Below are 18,932 nucleotides of genomic sequence, written 5' to 3'. Positions count from 1 at the left end.
GATTGTACATGGCGTCTTTGAACTTGTCTAACTTGTTCATATTGAAAGATATAAATATAAAAATAATTTAATTCCCATCATATAAAAGGTATATAATATTTATTTTTTCAAACCGATATACTCTAATATTTGCACACGTACACCCAACATAATAAGTAAAGTTTTAGAAATACCTAGACGGTCACTCACATTTTAACTACCTACCACCTTGTAAGTCATGTTTTATTATAAGAGTATCTTTATATTATAACTGTGGAACGTCTCTAACTTTTATTTTAAATTATCTTAGAGAAAAATCTTTGTGATAACAATTCACAAAGTATGTGCTCTAAAGAACGGAACAGTACATCCAAGGTTTTGCAACAACTTTCAAATTTCGAACGCCTTTAGGCAACTCCTGCGACTGTGCCAACAGTTACATCTATATAAGCTAAATATGTGTAATAAGGTTTTTCAAGTATAGCAGAGTTATGTTGTAGAAGATATATTCGTGTTAAACGTGAATATGGAGGTTGCTTGATTTCTGTCTCCTACAAAACCAATGTGAAATAATAGCTTGGTGTTGCAGCGAAGATTCTGGTGGTTACTTCACACTTCTATTGGGCGGAGGCATATAAATATGGTAGAATCTAACAATGTGCCAGTTAATGAACAGCAAAAGTCACTTAACATAAGGACCCACTTATTAATTTGGTTTAGCATTTACTATAAATACATTCATAAGTGTATCATTCTCCATATTACCCTATTTTTCAATCATAACTGCGATATGTGCTCTAATGATGGCTAGCCTTTATATTTTACAATCGACAAATAGAAACAAAAAATTAGGCCAGCACTGGTCGGAAGCAAAATCAACGGAGCAACAGTGAGAAATGAGACCGAAGATTTGATGAACTGCACGCATTTGAAATGTTGTTCTATCGATGTATTTATTGCACACATTGACAACAACCCAGTGCTGTTGTGTCAAACAAAATTCAACCTTATTTTGAGAGTAGTAAGATTTAGTCGTTCGAAATATTATATTTGTTTTAAATACCAAAATCAAGTCACCACATGTCGATATCGAGGCGTGTGGCAACATTTGTGTATCATCACTTCATTTATGTTATCGGTATTTTAGAATACCGCTTAGATTTATGCGTATTGAGTTAAGGGGGCTTTCGAAGCTCCTAGTAGATATAGGTAAAATTAAATATATTTCGTTATACCTTTTCTAATACGTTAAATAAAAGTGACAAAATATTTTACATAATAATATACCTATTGTGCATCGTAAAGAAGCCGAGATTAAAAGTGATGACAAATATATTTACAAATGGAATGCAAGGGTTGACAATAAATGTTCTTGCAAAATGTCTCAAGTGACGGTCACACCAGTAAATCATTTTTAAAAAAAGATCCTTTCTTTGTCTTTTATGTTCGGTGGTTACACACAAAAAGGCGACCTAATCGCTTTTGGTGGCAATATGTTCAATTCTTTTGACAAATAAAATTGACCAGTAACTGAAGTCATTATAATTTATGACTTCATTATTGGCTTTGGTTATTATTCTGAGTTCACTATACTTGCCGATTTTTTGTGACATTGTTTGCAAAAAGTTTTTATGCTGTAACAGTAAACAAAGCATTAATCTTTTAACTTTTAAGTTACTACTTAGGTTACATATTAATACTTATTATGAAACCTTTCCATTAGTGATTAGGTCTTTAATAATTTACGAAATAGTTGCGATTTGTACACGATTTATAACAACAAAACTATTAATTAATTCATAATATTTATGATATTTTTATTATAAAAGCACAGCATAATTCACGTTATTAAAGTTATTTTCTATCATACAGTAGCGTGGGTGTCGGCCGGGCTCATTTCGAGAAGCAACCGCCGAGTAACCTGCGCAAGAGCAACTTCTTCCACTTCGTGGTTGCTTTGTATGACCGCGCCGGTCAACCGGTCGAAATCGAACGAACTGCCTTCATCGGATTCATTGAAAGAATCAGGTAAAAACAGTCTTGTTACAATATGTATAAAGTTTGTATTGTATGGTACTCTTGCTCGTCGAGATATGAAGCTGAAGTTATAACTATAGAACATAATAAAATATTACTGTTTTATTTTATGTTGTATTCATAATTAAATTAGACATTACTGTCGTGATTAAGGACCTTTACTGCAAAACTTAAAGTTCATTTTAAAAATATAATTTATTTATTTTAAAACATTCTACTAACAGCCAAGATCCAAAGCGGTAAATGAATTTAAAATCGAAACTGCTTTCAATACATAGTTATTATTGTTGGTTTATCAATAAATCCTTGGTGATGCGTATCTCGAATCAGAGGCGCTTCATCAATCAGGATATGGCTGACATGATGTCTATTGTGTGCACAATGCTTATATCCATAATGCGCGTGCGTTGGTGGCATGATTTAAAACATTTATTACAGAATGTTTACGTGAAGTTGTCAGGATTTGGGTGTAAAGATGCGTAAGTATTATTCGTTCGGAAACGAGGAATTTAAGTATTTGAACGTCAACAAAATGTTTTTTATTGCGTAACTAAGTATTGTAATAAAATGATAGCAGCATATAGTTTTAAAATGTAATTTTAAGTAAATCTGTATCTTAGATAAACATATATCATTACTTGAAAGAATATACAATACGACTACTTTAAACAGTATTTTAATAATAAATGCATCTCGATTGCTAACCTCCTTTTTGAAGTCGGTTAAACATAAACTCTTATGAAACAACCCAATTACAACAATAGCAAAATAGTCCGATAAAATAAGTGAAATATAAAGAAACGCGCACACACAAGCACAAAATGGAGCGTCGTATAGCGTTCGCACGTCTTGTTTGTTGCCGCGGAGTGCTGTCGCGTTAATTATTCACATAGTAAACATTCATGCCCGCGTTTTACGGCGCCTGTGTCGCACTCTTTATGATGTACTTTATGAACACCGCCTTTAGGATGTCCGATGAAATTTCACTTGCGTGGTAATTTGGTGCTAAGGTAAACGGTTTGGGCAATCAGTTGTGCGTAACTAGAGATAGCTGGTAGAGGGATAGCTGGGCGATTCTCGTTTCTGGAGGTCAAGATCCACTTTGGGTCGCTGAACGGAGTTAGTTGATCTTGATGTATGTGATTTTATGAGGTTTTAGTGTAGAATTGTTTATGCTTTAGAAGTCATAAAACTAACACGTAGTCATTCCATTTCATCCCAATGCTACAGTTTACCAATCGTATATTTATCATTGAATGTAGTATGGTGAGACTATTCCGTCATTGTGATATAAATTTCAATAACAGACAACTCAGCTCTACTTTTTGGATTGAAAATCTTATGTATTACATTAGAAAAGCCCGACCTAGGATTCAAACTCAGAACCTCAGACTCACAGTCCAAGTACGCTTCCATTACTTATGCAGTTATAGTTTGCTTTATATTGACATTTGAGAGTATAAATAGTGAGTACAAGATCATTTTAAAAGTAATCTCATCCATACCAATAATGAGCTCGTACCTAACCTCGTCCGTTTGATGATGTAAAAGAGAAGTTTTAAAATAGTTTATTTTAGTAATTTATTTGCAGTAAGATTACATTAAATTACACTATAATAAATAATATCATAAGGATCATTATTGAATAACAAAATTACCAGGGTTCCCATATTAGGCGAGGCCTGTATCTTAAGAGACTAATATTAGAGAACATGTAATAATAATAGGAAAGTTCAATATGATTAGTGTAAAAAAGTATTTACTAATAAAATATAAATAAATAAAATGATCATTAGCCTCTTCAGTACAATACTTTTTATAATTGATCAGCTCATTATAGACTCGGTAGTCTATAGTTTGCAACCAACTACTTAGTTTTTTGAGCTTATACATTGTAGTTCTTGTTTGAACATAAATTACCAACCTTGTTATATATCAAGGGGTATGCATACAATTGGTACGTTTTTTTTAAAAAATACAATACATATAATAATCTAAGACTATATTTCGTAAGATTTAAGTTCTATATTCACAAAATAATATACTTTAAAAGTATCAGGTATCCTATAAATGTTCTGAAATTCGCTAACACATAGTAAAACTCTATGCAATATATGTAAAAACGAAGATAGATAGATAGATAGATACCTATACAAACTATTTGTTTCAGGAACCTGAAGGTCAGAAGACAAACAACGGCATCCAATATAGACTGCAATTACTTTATGCAAATGGTGAGTTCGTTCAATTTGTTTCTTTGTTTTAATTGACTTCCTATTGGTATAGCTTAGTAATGGCTTTGGTGACCTACACTTGACTGGAAGTTAACATATTAATAACGATCATGGCCTATATTTCAATTCAATAGAATATTATAAGTTGAATAATGAAAATATTTAATGATTTTTTATATTTATGCGTATGTTAGACGTTCAAACAAAAGTATTTACAGATTTTATTGCGGTTATTTATATTGTTATTTTCTCCTGACATTTCGAAGTCTTTGTAGCCTTCATCGTCATGAGGCGGACAAAATAATAATAATATAAATAACGCGATAAAATCCGTAAACAGTTTTATTGCAATAAAAATATTTTTAATGATCATAGAGACATACATTTTTGCTATGTTTTAATTATTTTGTTTGCTTAGAAAAACACACTGATTTATCATTGATATATTAGATATCTTGTTTGACGAGGTTGATGAACGCTAATTGTTTTAAAAAAAGGGTCCTGATTGGCAATTTTTTGCAACGATAGTCAATTAATCAAAGAATTGTTTTATCCTGTGTATTTGTTTGTGAGACTTGAAAATACATTAAAGACTTAATGTTTTTATCATACATACATATTCCAACTCAAGTCAAAGTCATCGATCTCCCTCCAACCACTTAAATTTATGTTTCGATACAGTTTATTGCACATCAAATCATTAACCTTATAAACACACAAAGTCAACCTAACAATCAACCTTTACTAAAGGGAAACCATATTTGCACAATCAATAAGGTCCTTTATACCTCACCCCGAAGACACGTGGAATGTAAACCTTAATCTAGTATTCAACAGACGATGACAACGGTATAGATGCGACGGCTGCATTGTAAATATTTGCCGTCTTGCCAGAGAGTATAATGGAAAATTGGCACGACGCTGCTCCTGGACTATGAATGATTGTGTTGTGCTGTTATTGGCACTATGAAATTATGTGAACATAAACCGGCTATTGTTAGTGCCGTGTTGGTTTTGTGCTGTTTGGTGTGTAAATTGGTTTGGTTGTGAATGGTTTGATAGAGAATTTATGAAAGGTTAGGAATTGTCTTGGCTCGTATATTATGTTAGAGTGTGTAGAGTTGAAAGAATTAAATTAGGAAATATTATAAGTTTTATTTAGTTTTATTTTTAATTCTATGTAGTGTTATGTAATATTTACTTCACATATACTATATTGTAGAAAAATATACGTATTTTTTTTTTATAAACTTTTAATTGCCATTAGAGATTTATTAATAACATATTAGAACTTTCTATCAACTTTCAGTATTTACAATCCCAAATTCGTGTGTAATAGTAAAAAGTAAAGAACAAATGTAGAGGCAATTTCAGGAGGTTAACAAATTGTGCAGTGTCTGCCTCTACGGCGCTACGCTCGTAGCCTGTAGCTTGCTACGATCTTTATTACTACAGCGTGTAAATGTTACTGTTATATACGAGAATTAGACGAAACTTTAATGTATTTTAGTGCCGATATTTATCTTGAGACATTGTTGATTCTGAATTTGTTTCAGCTGCAACATGAAATGTATTTATAATTCTACTCAGTTTATAATAAATACCTGTAATAATTCGCTGTATAATTTAATATTATGTTTGAATGTTTAAGATATTTGTTACTCTATTTCTGAATATTTAAACTACATTTCTGTTCCAGGTATTCGACAAGAACAAGATATATTTGTCAGGCTCATCGATTCAGTAACGAAACAGGTAAGCGCTATCGTAAATACCTATACATAAAGTTACATAATTCATGTGGCTGTATTGTAAAGACATTAGCCCACTTCTAAAAGAAATTTTAAAAACATGTCACAAAACTAACGATTTGGTAAATTTTATGGTTCTGAACACGAAAAGTGGTGATGTTGCAAACTTAATTTCTTGTAAAATAATTTATATAAGCAATACGCATATAAAAACATATTGTAGGTAATTGTAAATTAATTCACCTCATTTGATACAATCGCGTAATTAAAATTATAGGTATAAATGTTTTAATCAAATACGTTCGATCGTCATATAGTTCTACAACGATTTAAAAACATTCCAAATTCAAACTGCCGAGTCCCTTTGTCAATCGGTGCCCAGAGAAAGTTGGAGGTACCCGCCACGCGCCACCCACGCGGCAGGCACGCGGCTGATTGTCGTCACCGACGCCCGATTAGGCCCTAATCCGCACGCCCCCTGGTCAACTGAAATGCATTGCGTTTGAGGACAATCATTACGTTATCTCGTGTTACAATTTCACTGTAAGTTAGTTCCGAATGTGGTGTCAGATTTTTGATAGACGCAAAGGGTTGGTGATAAATTGCTGATGTCATCTGAGAGATGATTGACGTCACAGTGGGAATAAGTTTGGTTTAAACGGAATCTGGTTTTCATTCATCATTTAATATTTAATACTCTATCCATATATAATTTTAGTATAAACTACGACATCTATTTTACTAAACATACTCCAAAAATTTCTTGTAAAATATTCTATTAATGTAATCTAATATTTGAGTTAGTAAATGAGCAACATTTATTCCTTAACTGTTAGAAATGACAAGTCTATTAATTAGTTTGGTTAATAAGACGATGTAGAATTAAACTCCTTTCCGTTGCCTTGAATTAACATTTACCGGTTTTCATAAAATTGATCTGAAAAGTCATCAATACTTATATAATTTTTGGTTCAAACTTATAGTTTTGAATCACATAAGTATGATTCCGATCTTATATTATAAAAAAAATTAAAACTCTATGGTCACATATAAACAGATTTTAAGTGTATCGATAGCAAACTAATTTAATACTAATATGAATAACGAAACACATTGATACTTCTCGCACCTCACATAATATATAATTTCAACACGTCTCGTGCTCTTAGTGTTGTGAAACAAGAGGCCAATTACAAAAGATTTATGCCACGAACATAATTAACTTAGGCCGAACGTTGTTAACTAAGAATTACGGAATTTTGTATGTGTTTGTATGTGTGGGTAGTGTGGTGCAGTGCGCGATGGGATGGGATAATGCAGTATAGAGATAATTTTGATATTGTTTTTTATACTTGCATGGTAATATTACCCCACTGCACCTGATGGTAAGTGAAATGGTGATCCGTTAGAATATCGACTAACAAGAGATGATTAACAGCAGCCAAAGTTTACTTAAAGTATGTTTTAATTGTATATATCGTGATAATAATTTAGTAATAGGTTAGCACTGGGACAGTATTTAAGATAGGACTAGTATGTTATGCGTTATTATTAATGTTTTAAGACGTCGACATCTTTACGTCATACTTGATATTCGTAATTTGTATAATTTTAATCAAGAAATTTCTTTTAGATTTTTTTTCACAAGTTCAAAGTTAATAGATAATACACCTGCCTACTATCTTGTGCAATATAACTAAATCATTTTAAGAGTATTAATAATACAAATTAGATAAAAAAGTTAAGATAAAAACTCAAATGCAAGCTCAATTAAGAATGGACTAAGTTGCGCAAAAATGACACGCAAAACAGTCGTTCGGTAAAAATTTCGATGAAAAGATGTCGTTGGGTAATAGTTGCGGTCGATTTAATTGTATTAAAACGTTGGGTTTAGGGCGGACGAGCAATCAGCTAATGTGCGGTGCATGCGAACTCGGCACGCAACACTTGTTTTGAAATAGAGACGAGTTACTGGAAATATGAGATTAACAGAGCAATACGAGATAAAACTACATATTTCCTTCCATAAATATGTGCAATGCAATATGTTAAAAAAGGATGTTTCGTTTTTTAAATTTCGGCAACGTAGAGTCAGCAACAGCAGTAACTAAACTAATTTTCAAATCGCCTTTAAAACTTTGTGTTTGTATCAGCAATCATTTTTTGTTTAGTAAAATAAACTTCAAAAGGTTGACTTTTTTAAGATAAAAAAGAAACATTGAAGTTAATATGTAGAAGCGTTTTGAAATGGTTCAGCTACTTTTGTGGCAGACTGTACATGCTTTCTTTGTTATCGGTATTGTTAGTTGATAATCACTAATTGTCTGGTGACTTACTTACTTCTCATTTCTAGGCTATAAAAATATAAAGCTAAAAAAAATCACAAAATTTAAATTACATTTTATGGTATGCAAAGATCATCAACACGCATTATGTATATCGCACCGCCCTCTACTTTAATAACCGGATTATTTGTGTTCCCATACTAAATCACTATCATATCAATATCTAAAATATCAATCTGGCAGCCCCCTGTTTGAGTATAGTCTTAAGATACCGTCTGTATGCGCGGCAGAATGAGATTCATCCAAATCCTATAGAATAAAGTCGTGGTGAATGGCGAGGCGTGCGCAGCGCACGTGGCCTCATGATTATGTTTACTCCTAACTATGTTCAAACAACGTATTAATTTGGTACGTTTTTGTTGGACGAAATGACTTTTCCATGTATTTTGCGAATTAGGCTTGTTTGCAATTCATAAACCTCTACTTAATTATGGGAACCGATTGTTCTTGTATTAAGTGTATTGTGATGTTACAAAGATGTTTTTCTAGAACAATCTTATTATACTATCCAAAAAAACAGCAGGGCGTTACAATCGCTTTCATCTATTAACTACCGACGTCTCAATTAACACAATAATAATCCACAAACATGATAATATAAAACAAATAATGGTTACATATTTAAATGTTGGTGTAATGTGTCAATAAAAGTAAACTAAAGTAACAGCAATAATAATAAAACGGGAACAAAACTGGCAACATAACAAAGCATTTCAGGGAATGTAGGCGCGTAAATCATTGCACTACTCGTCTCTAATGTCTTCATGTTTATTCTTCGTATTTTTGTTTTATTTTACTTTTTACATGTTACTGGGTCGATGTATTCACATGTCATCTTAAATCGATTGCTAAATAGCAGTTTTCTTGTATCATTATGATCATGTAATATTGGTGAAAATGTTTTAAGAGGCTATTTATAAAATGTACTATTTATTATTCAAATTAAAATAGAGAATTATTTATCGTATCTGTATAGTCTTATTCAGTATATAATGTAGATTGGCTATAGTTTGTTGAATAGTATAAGTATTTAGAATTAATAATTAACCTAAAACAACACAACGCGTATCAAATCCAAAACTCATACAAAGTTGTACTACAGTGAATTTGCAAAGTTTTCATCCTATACAGAGCGTTGTGCAAAATATCTAAGTCGTACTGCGTTGTCGTTCATGTAAATCACGCGCTGTTTGGCGCACACTATGTCTTACCTAGCTGTGCAATGCAAGAAACTTTTATTTCTTGCTCGTTCATAAATTCAGAACAATGCTCTCGGTTCTTCTGATAGAATAAAATTTATTTCCTCATATTTAGCTGCATAAATATCGGTAAAATTTCACTATTATAGTGGTCTCGTTTTGTTTCCAATTTTGTGAGTATATTTTTATATTATACTTTAATGACCATTCACTACAAAGATTCAAGTATATGATACTAACATAATCTTTTATTTACAAAATAAAAAAACTTTTCATTTTCGTCTTTAAAAATTGTAGAAATTATTAGCAAGATTAATTCAACTCTAGTAACAGTTCTGACTGTAATAACAGTTTTTTTTTTGTATGTAACTACTAGAACAGTAGCTCGATCCAGATTTTTTTAAATCTGCCAAAATTCCCAAGAGATTGAATCCCATGCGACGATGTATGCCCACGGCGGCCGGTCCCGGCCGATCCTGTGGGACCATCTCAGGGAGTGAACTTGAAAAATGTTGCCCGCCACTATCATTACCACTTACGAACACTTTGTACGAGATTACGTTCGTGATTTAGGAATGTTTGTTGCTTGTTTTATCGGAATATTCGTTTTATTTGCTGTTTTTATGTCACGGGAATAGTTAAGTATACTTGAACAGCATCAGTTTCAACTGAATCAGTTAATAACAGTAAAGTAAAGTTTATTTATAATAATAATAATATCAGCCCTGTATTATATACTGTCCCATTGCTGGGCACTGGCTGCCTCTACTACTGAGAGGGTTTAGGCCTTAGTCCACGCCGCTGGCCTAGTGCGGATTGGTAGACTTTACACACCCTTAAAATTCGTATAGAGAACTTCTCACGAATGTAGGGTTCCTCACTATATTTTCCTTCACCGTTGAAGCAAGCGATAATTAACAAAGAAATCACAAGTAAAGTTTATTTATAATAAACGATATTTGTAATAAAATAATATGACAATATATTTGATAAGTAAACTCGGGTTTCTTTCTAAAACACAGAATCGTCATAATATTTCTCTCGTAATGTTCCCTAACGATATGCGAATTCCACATACAAAATCAATGCTGACTTATTAGATTTAAAGTCACACCTGATGCCAGGGTCCCCCGTAATCACCAGCCTCGAACCCCAAGCTATTTTGTCTTCTTAACTACTTCTATATGACCCTTGAAAAACACCCTCATGCAAAACAAAATCCTTACAAATCCTCAGTACAAAAGACGATAATGCCGGGTTATTTCATATTCAATTAAATATTTTGTCAGGGATAAAGAAATCTATTAGGGATTTTTGGGGAGTTAGGTTTATGTTTATGGATGACTTAGTGATGTTCGTTTAAGGGTGGTATATATAAAAGAAATATAATATTTTGATTTAAAAAGAAGTCTATTTGGTTATAATGAAAAATACTTAGTGAATACAGACTACGTGTACGGTTTAGTTTTTTATCACTACATAGTATAAAACAAAGTCGCTTTCTCTGTCCCTATGTCCCTTTGTATGCTTAAATCTTTAAAACTACGCAACGGATTTTGATGCGTTTTTTTTATCAGATAGAGTGATTCAAGAGGAAGGTTTATATGTATAATTACATCCATTAAATAGTGGAGAAATACTGTTATTTTGTTATGTTATACCCGTGCGAAGCCAGAGCGGGCCGCTATGTTTTTATATACAACGTTCACAGTTTTTCTGTAGTGTATTTAGTATCAGCCTTGCACCCGTGCAAAGCCGGGGCGGGTCGCTAGTTAGATATAAAAAATGATTGTAAATGTATTTCGTAAGTGAGTGAAGAGTAAAATAACATGTTATATTTGTGTAGTGAAATTATAATTTTCCCCTCCTACTAATTCAAGGGTTACAAGTAATTAGATATTAATAGATAAACGAACCGACACGTGTCTGCGAATGGTATAACGTTTTGTTACCAGATGAAAAAGAATTGCTCAATACTTTTTAAATAGCTGTGTGAAAATAATTCTACACGAATATTATTAAAAACGAAGTCGCCCAGAAAAACTTTGTTTTATATTGTAATTTGTATTCACAAAATAGATTTTCAAAGCTAATTTTTCAATACCGATTTTCTTTCTGAGATTTAGTTCCTCTTAATACAAATGCTGTAAATGTTTCTTTATGGTCCTGAACCTCAAAAGGAACCCTTATAGGATCACTTTGTTTTACGCTTGTCTGTCTGTCAGTACCCTTTTACTTATGGATACGTAGAAGTATCAAGTTTAAATTTATATCAATTACTCGGTTCTACGGTATCGTGCAGCTGTGAAAAAATTAAACATGTAAATAAAAGCGATCAAAATATATATAGGTTTATGTCGCATATTTTGAGATTTCAGAAGGAAATCAAAACTTGTAGGGTACTGTTCGTTGTCCTTTAATCATAAATTTTGTAAAGAAGGAATGTCCTTACATCTTAAAAATCTGAAACGCGAAACAAAAAAGCGAAATGACTATTACAAACTTATTATATGCGGTCGGTGCAATAACTGCGTATAGCGATCGAGCGGCAATGTTAAGTTTGTCAAGTTTAAACTTGTACAATATACTTAAATACCTTACCAACAACTTTTCCCGAGTCCAACTGGGCCCTGTGCAATTTTTAATAATAAAACACTTACATAATGAAATATTGTACCTTCAAATTCATCCATTCTATTTAACGAACAAAGAAATTTACATATTAATTTGTCATTAACAAGCATACATAATTTTCAAATATGCCGCCCATACCTCACTGTAGTGTCAAAATACAGAATGAATGTAATGTGTCTGGTGTGCTTGATAACATCTTATCTCTCATCGGGATAGGTAGGTCAATGGGGATCTATGTAAATCAGTTTTGGTTTTGATAATAAAATGTAATTATGCGCTGCCAGGGTGCATAAATTAAGCGAAAAAAAGTAATAACTTGATGAAGACAATACATTTTTATCTTATCTTTTTAACCAGTTTTAATTAAATTATGCACTCTGTAGTCTGTACTATCTTAGACGGTATATCATAGATCATTTCAAAAGATTCATTACTTAAATAATAAAACCTAATTTATAATATTATGCTTATTATTTTGTGATCATGGGCACCGGAAGGGGGTGCAGTAGGTGCACGTGCAAACCTGCTCAGGAATAATTCACAAAAAATATAAGTCACTGAATAAATCTGCAATAATGGGATCTATCGACCACAGAGATTTTTTTTATGATAAAGCATTTTCAAAACCCACGCGATTTAAATTTGAAAAATGAAACTTTATGATATTATAAGGTATAGTGCGTAGCTGCAGATGCACCTCCCTAAAACTAATATTGGCGGCGCCCATGTTTGTGACATGGATTTTATATATTATTATTTCTTGTTAAGACTTCGTCAGTGGCATAGATGTATTACGGTACGAATGAAGTGTTAGTTCTCGGGTTCGATCCCCGGTCAGGCAAAGTGGTATTCAGTTTTTCAACTCAGTACCGGTCCAGAGTTTTGGAATTTGTCCCCGAAATGGCGATAGGTTCATCCCCTATCACATCATGGGACGGAATACGTACGGCGAAAAGTGAGTGCACCAATTGCCCCTCTGCCTACCCCTTCGGGGCTAAAAGGCGTGAGTCTGTGCGTTACTTTTTTAGCCTTGCATAAATATATCAATTTATTAACATTTAAAACGTAATAGAGGACATTCCCTAGTTTATAGTTATTAAGTTTATAATTATTATGATTCTAAATAATCCTTTTTCTTTTAGCCCATCGTGTACGAAGGACAAGACAAGAACCCAGAAATGTGCCGAGTTTTGTTAACGCATGAAGTAATGTGCAGGTAAATTATATTTTATTGTTACTTACTTAAAACACATATTCGAATGCTACGCATTCCGAATCATGTCTTATGTTATACAAGTAAAAATGGTGTACCTTATATTTATTTTACAATAGGCACAATTTATATAAATGAATCCTTCCTGATGTCTTTTTTATACTAACCAGAATTCCATATACTGCACTGCAATAGTCATTAATCATAAAAACCATTAGATTTGCAAGTCATGTTTCCAAAAATTGTAATGGTGGACTTTTGTGACACGATTCTATTGTTTGTTATTCTATTTTTAAATGAGACATCTGTACTCTATGACCAACTACAACTTTGGATCCTAGTTTCACTTGAAAAAATTAGGATTGTTGTAGTATTTTATTTTACCTTATTTAGCCATAGTTATAGAGTAAAAATTAATTATACAAAATTTGAACTCCGACAAAAGCTATACACAACACATAGTAGGTACTTCCTGTAGTGTATTTTATTTTAACTTTCATTCTATTTGACAGGTATATACTGATATAAGATATATCATTATATATTCTATATCATTAAATACATAATAATATGATATTAATTTTGATATGCCCTTTAATATTTCTTAATTGTGAAATTGTTATATACCATTACCAATAGTTTTGAATTACAAATAACGTGTGGTATCTAGAGGATGTAAGACTCAAGAATCCTGAATAAAATTATGGACACAACACATAGTAATGAACAAATACTATGTATGATCATAAGTCAGATTGTTGTTTCTCAATAAAACTAAAATGTTCGTAAGATTATTTAACGAATGAGCGTAAAATATAGTAACAATTATAAAGTTGTATGATTTGACTGGTATATTAGAAAACAAAATTATAAATCAATGTAACTTTTGACTAAATATACCTTCTTCAGGGATAATTTTACAATAAGATTTACTGTCAAATATGTGTCCAGCAACGAGAGCAGCATAAAGCTATTTGTTTATTGATAGTTAAAAACTAGTTGTATATGTATGGAAACATGTTGTTTCTTAGAACTAGTTGCAAAATTTAAACTCCACACATTCGCGCTCCACCCTGTGTTAAGGGCTAACGTATGTTACTACGAACGTATTTCAAGGATATACATTTACGATTTGCTGTATTCCATTCAGTGTTGTAACGTAAACAGAATGGTTTACGTTTCTTGTAACTTTCTAATTACGAAACACGCTTACAAAGAAGTGAACATCCTTATTAATTTAAACATTTTGTTTTGGGGTGGTTTTTCCGCTCGTAAATGTACCGTCTCGCCGCCCTGTGAACACAGTTTAGTGTTCAGTAGAACAAGTATATTATTATTAAATTGTTTTGAACTATGTATAATTTTTGTATATTGTGGTTGATAGATTCAATTATTTAGATAACTGTGGTGAAAATTTGAGTAAAAAGGTCAAGTAGCATAAAATGTCTAATCTGGAAAGCATTGTATTTATATAGAGTAAGAACTATAAATCATATTATATAAGTATGTTTATAGTTCTTATAAATCCCAAACGGGTATGAAATGTGACGACAGAAAAATCCAGCTTCCGCGCGCGGTATTTTTAACCCTATGCCAAATTGGGAACTTCAATAAAACTTATTTCTAGCTAAAAGCCCGGCAATGTATCGACGATTTCTCTTATATTTTTAAACTTGTGGGCAATGTAAACTACTTGCCAGTGACATACTAGTTTTCTCATTCTTCAACATAAAAAATCTGTTTGCACGATCATTTCGGCATTTTGTACAAACGCTCAAAAAATAATTAAAAATGTCGGTATAAAATAAAACTATACAAACTTGTAACACTGCACGCACTTTACCTATACCTTTATTATGCTACCAATGTGTTAGTGTTTGACAACAGACCGCGTCTGTGTGAGCAATTAAAATTTTATTCCACCTTAGACTGGATATCCCCGTCTCAACTTACGAGATATGTTTGTCCCGCTCGCACGTCTTCAGGGGAGGAGTCTCTAGGGAGTCTGTCCTTTCGATGTCTTTGCCCTTTGCGTCAAGGAGCCCCGGTAGGGCGCGTGCATACGCTCGGTTAGTGTGGATACGGCTTTATACACAAAACTTTTCATTCATGTATTTTTTTTTGTCCTTAACTTCGATATACGAATAGAGATGTAGAATGTTTACCGATATGCTATGAATTCATATTAAGGAATGAAACTTAAGGAATCGTAGGATATCGCCGGAATTTCTTATGAAGCAAATGTAGCATAATAAAATGATCTACATTTATTGTACCTTCGTATAAATTTTGATATTGAATGTAACTATGATAAAATTCAATATGCCTTATAATATCCCTCTTTTCTAGTAAACAAAAGTAGACTAAAACGCTCGATGTGGTCTGTAAAGTTAGTATTTAAGTATAGCCTAGTCCACAAACACTGCCCATCGCTATGAGTGATGCGCTTCTCCGGAACCCTTCAGTAAATTTGCTGGCAATATATTGATTTTTTTCCCTCCGCGGATCCCTTTAAGCAGTAGTTTATTTGCAGGTACGAAATGAGTGCTGTGTGGGGGATATTTATTGTATTTTCTTTCATTTTACAGGAAATATCTATTAGTTGCGTATGTCTGTGATTTCTGAGACAATTCATTAAAATATAAAGTTAAAAGATATGATATAAGCATCTTAGGTTCTAAGTAGTAATACTAGGTGTTGTTCGCGGTTTCGCTCGAGTGGAAAGCCTACTTACCTGTTCCAAAAGTCCGTAAAATCTAACAACCCGTTCGACTTTAACGCCATCTAATTAATTATTTAATAACTTACCATGGGAGCAACTTCCCAGGATAAAATGTGGTCCAGGGGATAATCCAGTCTTATCTCTTGTGTTATCAATTCATCTATAGCATCCAAATTCATTCGGGTGGTTTTGCGTGTATTTCTAACAAAACTCCAGTTTTACAAACTTTCTAATTTTAATGTTAATGAGATTATGAGTACATTGGCTGTGTAACATGGTAGAGATATGTTTAACCAAACAAACATGGATATGATACAAATTTTCGCACAGAAATATAATATCGAATATATTTTATTAAAGAGTACAGTATAACGTCTATGTCGGTCTATTTGTCCAGACTTGTTACTAACAGTAACATTGCATTGATAACATGTAGTTATATAAGCGACTTCATTTAAGTAATAATCAAATATACTCATACTACCTTGAGTAATCATAAGCGCCACTATATTTGCATACGTAATGAATAAAATTATTTATTTATTTTATTTATTGTTATTGTTTTGTAGTCGGTGTTGCGACAAGAAAAGTTGTGGAAACCGAAACGAAACTCCATCGGACCCTGTTATCATCGATCGGTGAGTAAAGTTTATAATAATAATATCAGCCCTGTATTATATACTTGCCTACTGCTGGGTACGGGCCTCCTCTACTACTGAGAGGGATTAGGCCTTAGTCCACCACGCTGGCTTAGTGCGGATTGGTAGACTTCACACACCCTCAAAAATTCCTACAAAATATTTCTCAGGTATGCAGGTTTCCTCACGATGTTTTCCTTCACCGTTAAAGCAAGCGACAATTCATAAAGAATACACACATTTTTTAGAAAAGTCAGAGGTGTGTGTCCTTGGGATTTGAACCTGCGGACATTCGTCTCGGCAGTCCGTTCCACAACCAACTAGGCTATCGCCGCTTTTTTGAGAAACGTTTATAACAAGGAATATAGAGTCAATATGACATTGGGTCAATATGAACCCACGTACTCGTTTTACCTCTGCTAACAGTGAAAAAACATCCACAAATAACAAATATTTTACCAAAAATCCCAACTTTACTATCCTGATTTATGTGCGCGTGAGTGTGTTTCTAACTGAAAGTGTGATGTTGCTGGAGCGACAAATTCGCTTGGAGTTGTAGTAGAGTCATTAGGTAAGACGTGTAAAAATTAAATTACTTTTATTGATATTTAGTTATTCGAAACTTACACTTTTTTATTATACATCCAGAGTAACTTATAGTAAAATATTGTTTTTTAAGAAATAAGTATGTAATTTTATTTAGTAACACAATGTGAGAATTACCCTTAATAGTATTATATTCATACACGAAACGCTATGCAAATAATTACAACACCATTAGAAATGAATGCAAAAGTAAATCAAATAATGAAAACATTATCGAACGGTATCAAACAATCCAAAGTTGTCGTTGATTTTCGCGCGCCAATTACAGCAATTCATCTGTGGGCATGACGGCGATCTCTAAACTTTGCGCGCGGTAATGCATTTTCACGATACAAAAAACTTCGCGTCTCCATTCCTACATAAAGGTGAAGGTGTAATTTCAAAGGGTATTTTATGTACGTAGGGTTAACCCGTTTTATAGAAAGTAATATTTCGCTAACATAATGTATTTTTGTGGTATTCTAAATTTGTGTAGTTAATACAACAGAACACAGGCAAATAAAAAATATATTAATATTTTATAGTCTGTATGCAATTTATTGAAATATTATTGATGTAATCTTACTAAAACGTGTTCTTGTTCGAATTATAAAATATTTGCGTCTTAACCTTATATTTGTCGCCATAAGGTGGATCAATCAACGAACATGGGATCAATTCTTGCTATAACTACACCACAAAACATTAGAAAAAAACAAAAGCCACCCAAAATTGCGCCGATCACACGCTGAGTCATTCATAGAGATTCGCTATAGAACAATTTGAGCGGGAGGAGCGTGGGCTAATCAGGCTGACAAATATCGATATTTGAATAGAGCACTGTGCGGGCACTGTTTGATAGGTGAGGGGCTCGCAGCACTTACTCAATGCTTTTTGTTTTTCCTTTTTCGGGAATTCAATAGAGATAGGCGTCTCTCGTTTATACGTTCGATATTTGAAATTTAGGGGTGCTGGATTTTAAAATTTTTAAATTAATTCAATACTTATATTTACCCTATTTTTTAATTATGACCACGGTATTTCAAAATGTATTTTAACACGTCTATCTCTGCAAACTTAACAGGAACAAACATGTTATAATATCCAGTATATTGAAGGTAGTCATTAAAATGTAACTAATGACTACTCTGTATTATAAGAAATATTTCATAGGTAGCTTATAAATATGCCCTAAATTTGTAGCTCGGCTTACATGCTCTATATATGCTCTACATTTTTAATTACCCCAAAATTAGCAAACTTATATTTGAGTATTTCCTAAAATATATGTATTCAACGAAATAGTTTTTACGAAATGTTCTCTACTCTGTCTTTTTTTGTTTATCATAATACATTCGTTCTATCAAATAATATATAATGAATGTTTCAGCTTAACAATAATAGAATTTATAAATTATAAAAAATCGGTATAATATTTCATAAAACCTATTTCGTTACGTTAATTTATTTTAAGAAACACTTTTTAATTAATTCATCAACAAAACATTACCAGCAACCGCCAACCCTATACCGTCAAACGTCGCGCGTTGGTTTTGTAATTCGCTCGATTCAAATTTTTTCTACGTTGAAACAAA

The 18,932-nt window shown here is 32.5% G+C and overlaps 1 pseudogene; it reads left to right on the top strand.

Annotated features, from left to right (window-relative positions):
- Nucleotides 1-1,851: 1,851 nt before the first annotated feature.
- On the top strand, nucleotides 1,852-16,780 carry LOC119188475 (annotated as a pseudogene).
- Nucleotides 16,781-18,932: the final 2,152 nt, after the last annotated feature.

The sequence above is a fragment of the Manduca sexta genome, unplaced genomic scaffold, assembly GCF_014839805.1.
Source record: "Manduca sexta isolate Smith_Timp_Sample1 unplaced genomic scaffold, JHU_Msex_v1.0 HiC_scaffold_2322, whole genome shotgun sequence".
In the NCBI taxonomy this organism is placed as follows: Eukaryota; Metazoa; Arthropoda; class Insecta; order Lepidoptera; family Sphingidae; genus Manduca; species Manduca sexta.
This window is presented reverse-complemented; position numbering and strand designations above follow the sequence as displayed.